General features: G+C 36.5%; 1 long non-coding RNA gene across 1 annotated transcript; it reads left to right on the forward strand.

Annotated features, from left to right (window-relative positions):
- Positions 1-249: 249 nt before the first annotated feature.
- LOC139716925 (uncharacterized) lies at positions 250-2,393 on the forward strand. The gene is made up of 3 exons (XR_011709934.1): positions 250-714; positions 1,502-1,593; positions 2,217-2,393. It is a non-coding gene; the product is annotated as an uncharacterized lncRNA (long non-coding RNA).
- The last annotated feature ends 4,045 nt before the right edge of the window (positions 2,394-6,438 follow it).

Below are 6,438 nucleotides of genomic sequence, written 5' to 3' on the forward strand. Positions count from 1 at the left end.
GTACCAGATGTGGTCTACGACTAGCCATTGAATTCAGGGTTGAGGAATGCTGGAAACACAGGGCCAACATCAGCGAAGGAGCCTCTGAGATATGGACTTCCATTGCATTAACCCTGCTGTAAGCTATTCTGTTGTTTTCCACTATGATTAATGAAGGGAGACTAGTTTGAAATTGATTTATATTTATTTTACATTCTGGAGTCTTAGTAATTACATAAGAGGCTACATTAAGAGACTGAATGCTTGGTTGGTTTTATTTTGTTTGAAGAAATGATTTTCAAGATACTTCATGGAGCAGTTTTGGAGCTGTCCTTCCCTCTGAAAATGAATGTCTTGACAGGTTAGTACTTGTATTTAAGAAAAATGTGTACCGTGTACTTGCCGTATCGACAGAAGTGAAAACCATGTTATGGTCAGTCTTGAGTTGTGTAAGTAGAGCTGTTGCTTATGTCAAATATGTATGTTAAATGATTTTGCTCTTCAAGTTTATAATGTAAACTGGAGGAACCTACTATCCTCATGCCATTTGTATTATTCATAAAACCATTAAATTTTACTTATTTGCCCAGGAATTCAACACACACATCACTTCAAGGGGGAAGAGATACTTCAAAAGCTGAGGGAAGGAGTTCTGACTGTTCCGAGGAGACATCTGCACACCCAGATCATTGCAGCATATTTGTTGTTGAAAATGGAAGCAGAAAACTGTACAGCGTAAGTTCAATTATTTAAAATATTATTATTATTCATATATTATATTATCATAATTATTGAAAATTGGTCTGGAATACCAGTTTCCCATTGTCATGTCTTGTACTACATTTCCATCCAATATATAACCATGTAATTTGCCTGTTCATTTTTTTTTTTTTTTGGTCTTCTCAAGTACCGGTATAGAGAAAAGCAGACTAAAATTTGCCCCCCCCCCCCCCCCCCAAAAAAAAAAAAAAAGAAAGAAAGAAAGAAAGAAAGAAAGTAGAAGGGACTGGTAAGTATAACATTGTTAATGAAGTGATGGTTACAGATTTAAAAATAAAGCCTGGTGTACTTGTATGAGACATGTAATCAGAGTGTACGTACAAGACTCCACGCTGACTTATTTTCTTGGTAGCCCCATCAGGCCACATGTATATTGATTTGATAATAGTCCTAATACTTATGATTTAATCAACACAATGATTAATAAAAAAGTGGGAGTTGATGTGCCATGAAGTTCAATGGATAATCACATCTTGTATAAATTTTTCTACTAACTGTGCACATTCACACTTAACCTATCTGCATGAAATTTTCATATGTATTAACTGATATCTGGCTCAAGTAGCAATAAATGTACTTGAAACAGTGGTACTGAATAGCAATAGAAATTAATGCCAAGAAAAAAAAAACATAAAAATAGTTCAGCCCCTTAAAAGATTAAAATGAGGGCCAAATTTTTGATGTTATATATTTGCGTCCTAGAATATGATTAACATTCTTCTTGCTTTCTTTTTAAATTCAGATACCAAGTAGTGAGCAAAGGATGTTGTAGCCAAGGCTGTTGCGATGCAGTACCCCACTTTGTGAGACACCACACAAGGTGCAAAAGGACATGTAAGTTTATACTCGTAAGTTTATGTGATCTACAACTTTTTTTAGCCCTCTTTAGCAGAAAGCTTAAGTGACATACCTTGTAACATGGTATCTTATTCATCTAGCTTGCAAAAACTTCAACATTTTCAACTTTTCTCAAGAGCTAGTGGACAGAATTAAGCAACCAAACGAGGAGTTGATCATCCTTGTTTAGTTAGGGGGCAAGGACCCAAAGTTTTTCAGGTTATGGGCATGACCCCCCCCCCCCCCCCCTTTACAGGAAAATTGCATCTATTTCTTAATTAATTCATTGTGCAAATATACAGGCAATGTGGGGACTTTTTATAATCTTTGATGTACCTTCTCATAGATGTGTAATAAAGTTGTGTGCAGATTGGCCTGATTCCATGACTTAGGTTCGATAAACGTTAACTTCAACGTAACGTAATGTAACTTAAGTTCCAACATGCCAGTTGCGCCGTTCATTTATAATAAACCTATTCTCGTTTTCTTCCATAAAAATGCCACTACATGTATTTCTACTGCTATCAGATCTTCATCAGTTATAGTCAACTCTGTGCCAAAGTCAAATTTGTTGAGACTCAAGAAAAAGCTTTGACTTACAATGCATTCTTATATTTCAGGAGTATACCTGTATGGCAAGGATCATGGATTCATTGAGTATCGTTTGAAGACCTTGAGGAGCTATGACACCACTCATCACCTCAGGCAGAGAGAGAGAGTAGTTGCAGCTCCCACCAAGCCCCTGACCGAGCACCATTCCATCGTTAGATTAGAAGCCCAATGAGAAGAGACAGCTACCATCGGTGTATAGGTTTAAATACCCTTGCTTTTCCTCTTTTGAGATACAGTATATGCTCCTCTGACGTTGGAACTTACATTCTTGTTGAAGAGTCAGCCTCATCAGGCTCAGCGGTAGTTTAGCATGAAGCTGTTACCAGGATGTACTGCAGCACTTCAACATTAAAAGTAGAACAGGGCTCGCCGATGAAAAGAGTTTGTTGCATAGAATGTGTGATTGTTAATGCTTTAAATTGTTGATTGTTGTATATACTAGTAACTGAAAATAGTTTTGACTTATATAGTCAAGAAAAAATCTCCTCTTCATGGCCACATGTTAATCAATACATTCATCTGTATGGTGTTCCAAGCATATGAAAGAATGTTTGGCCACACACAGCTTGGCATTCCGCATGATACGAATCTGGCTGCGCTCATGATTAAGCACCCCCTTCTCTCCAGGCAATTCTGACTTGCTTTAATAAAACCTTTTTATGGTCTAATATTCAAGAGAGAAAACTGTTGACAGACACTCGTATGTATTTTTTTTCTTTCCCTCATTTTTTTTTTTTTTTTTTTTGGGGGGGGGGGGGGGAGGGAATGCTACAAATAGCAGCTAAATAGTAGAATCTTCCAATGGTCATCCATGCTCTTGGGATGAAGATCATGTCTCCATGTTGTGATTAAGTTACATGTACCACATACATTTGCCACCCCTTTGATTAACAGTGATGCAGTACAATATGCATGTGCTCAAATTTATTGCATCCATCTTCTTTGGAGTAGAGGGAAAAATCTTTAAAAAAAAATAAAACAAAATTGATGGGAATCATTGATCCCTAGGGTTACGGGACCCAGAGTTATTTTGTACATTTTCACCTTTATGTAATTGATGTACTGTACTTTGAAAAACTTGTGGGTAGAAGCTCAATTGGTTCAACTTCTTTTTCCACGAAACATCTGCAGCCCATCATTGATAAACCCACGGCATTAGAGTAGATGGACCAAATAGATTAGTTCACTAATGTGCCAAGTCAAACTTATGGATAATTCTTCCCTTGACCTCATAACAAATTATTAAGATAACCTGCAACTGACAATCATATTTTGTTATAGAGTGTTAGCAGTGATGTCACAATTGCCCACCATAAGGCTGCGTTCACATAGAAGTATACTATTTGGGTATTCGGGGCTCGTTTTCGAGGGCACGCGAATAGCTTGAATCGAACGATAGGATTTCCTAACACCGGTTCACATAAGAGGGCACTATTTGAATGTACCGAATAGCATAGAATAGTGTAGCAAAGTGGGAATCGAACTTGTTCGATTTTCCTGCAGCGTATACCGTCTCACGTTTATGAAATAATGACAATTTTGGTCTGGATTTGCCCTTTAGCAAAAATAAGCATGTAGACTGACATTCTGATGCAGTTTAGAAATTGTTAATAAAATTTGCTGGGATGTAGGAGGAAGAAATCCTCACTGCATGGGATGGCAAGTTGACGGTGAGGGTGATGGTGTACTGGGTGCCCGAATAGCGAATAGCGAATACCGTATACCGTATACTTCTATGTGAACGCAGCCTAATGAAGTCAATTGCCTAAACTGACTAGAAATCAAAACTGCATACAAAAGCTGCAGCAATGTTTACTTCAGGGAAACCTAAGGCTAAAGAACACCTTTGTTAGAGAGGCATGCATGAATGAATATTGATCGCCTTTGCTATGAAAGCCACCATTATGGTGGCCAACATGACGTCGCATGAAATCAGTACTCTATAAGAAATTCAGTTTGCATGCATTAGTTGTTGCTACATCTGGCAAAACTCGGAAGGATTACAAGTGTTCAATATTGTACAATGATGCCTTATTTAGGTGAAGAAGATCAATGATATGATACATGTTGTGTCAACTGTATTGATTGCAATTCTTTTTCCATAAATAGTAAGCCCGGTTGAGGGGGGGGGGGGGGGGGGGGGGGGGGGCCTACGAGCCCTCCTCCCCTTTGACATTCCATGCCAAATTTCATGAAGGCATGATTATTTTGGGGGGTTATTGATTGAAATCAATAACATAAATATTTTCATGCTGGACGTGTCGCTGACAAATTTCATTGAAAAGGCAATGAAAAACAAAAAGTAAGAATCAAAGAAATACATGAGTAAATAGAAAAAAATAGATACTTCAGTATTTTTTGATGGCACAGTTTTTTTCTCTTTCATTTGCTATGGACGCTAGAAAGAATATTTACACAAAAAACAAAAAATGTGCCTTTTTGGAACTTTAGTTATGGCAAATGGTCTGATTTCATGCTCAAATTAGCATAATTTAGCCAAGTGACTTTTTTTGTTGTTGAAAATCAACATTACCGTTTTATAGATTATGTCACAGGTAATTTGTGTGTGGATTTTGTAATGATCGCACGGTTGATGGCCGAGGTCTGGGGGGTTTCAGGGAGGCCCCCCTCTGGCTCTATCATCTACATAAATACCCCACCTAAAGCCTACTTAAAGTCAAGACCATGCTTCTCTGATCGAGTATGTTTAGGTATTTGTGCAATGTACTTGTAGAGCATCACTGTGTTACATGACAGAGGACCCAAACTTGATTGACCATGCAGTATTGAAAATTTCTGTATTTTTGTCAATTTTTCAAAGTAACCACAATTCCTGGTACATGTGTAATTGTTTTTGTATTATAATATAGATAATGGTGACTATACTTTGCAAGTGTTTTGTAGCTTATCATTGAACATGCAATAATTATATTCACTTGTAGTCGAAAATTAAACATGTTCAGGAAGGGTACTTGTAAAATTTTTCACTTTTGCACAAACTTTATGAATTTGGCATATTTTCGGGGAAATGTGTGATGCTAATATTTGAAGAGTTTGTTTGCAAAAACCGATATGTCCATTTTTGAAGATTTTGAAGTACGGTCTCTGTCATAAAGTACAAAATAATACCTTTTGAATTATATATTGGTCACTACATATAAAGGTACATTTTTGAAGTTATGATCAAAAGAAGCAAACATTTTCTTATTATTCTCTGTATTTTTCTTGACCTTTAATCGCAAATATCTCCATTTGGCACATATGGACTTATCAGTTTTTGCAAACCAACTCTTCATTTGTAGAGCTTTGGGAATGACAGCTAAAATAGCATATTTACAAGGACCTTGTGATGATTATGGTGACAGTTGTTCTTAAATGATAAAAATATGTATAATTATTATTGGCCACATAATTCATGGAAAACCAGATACTCAGCACATGAAGACTGTTTGTAACGGTGTACTGCTCTGTAGTTGAAGTTTAGATATATAAAGAGGTGTATTCCTTTTTTTTTTAAATTTCAGGTGATCCAGTGGACATCACACATTTATTTAATATAGAGAATCAGCTCATAAAAAAAAACATATCATGCGTAGCATTTAGTACATTATCTTCTTATATCCCCCTCAATGCTACTTAAAGAAAGAATAAATTAATAAGAAAGAATGAAACAACAGCCAATTGGATTACTAGCTTATATTTATTCAGTTTCATGTATTGATCCAGCTCGGGTAGGAATGACTTTCAAAACTGGAACACAAAGTTGGCAATGCACTGGGCTACCAGTGGTGGATCGTTGGCTTCAAAATACATGCATTAATATTAACAAATATCTATATTATGAACGTTGCTTGCTGTTTTTGTTTGTATTAGTTTGATTGGTATTCATTATTCCAGAAATGGCTCCAGACCACCTACATTATTCCCAAATTCATCACCATTGTCACTTTTTCTTCCAGGGTTGAATAACTAGTGCACTGAGTGCTGTGATAGAGATATGTGCTCATGTAGAGTGTAATTCTGTTTGGGATTGAAAGAAGATTGAAAAAGGATTGAAAAAAGATTGAAAAAGGAGTGAAAAACCTCCGGAGTTAAAGAAGAGTGAAATGAAATTCACTCCACTTCTAGTGATCCTTGACGTCACTACCAAGGGGAGTGAAAATCGAGTGAAAATCCACTCTTTCTTTTTTAGAGAGTATATGTTTTCAATGTGTATATGTGCATGTGTCT

Source organism: Diadema antillarum, unplaced genomic scaffold, assembly GCF_040938485.1.
Source record: "Diadema antillarum isolate AM-2024a unplaced genomic scaffold, OU_Dant_1.0 scf00000071, whole genome shotgun sequence".
Taxonomy (NCBI): domain Eukaryota; kingdom Metazoa; phylum Echinodermata; class Echinoidea; order Diadematoida; family Diadematidae; genus Diadema; species Diadema antillarum.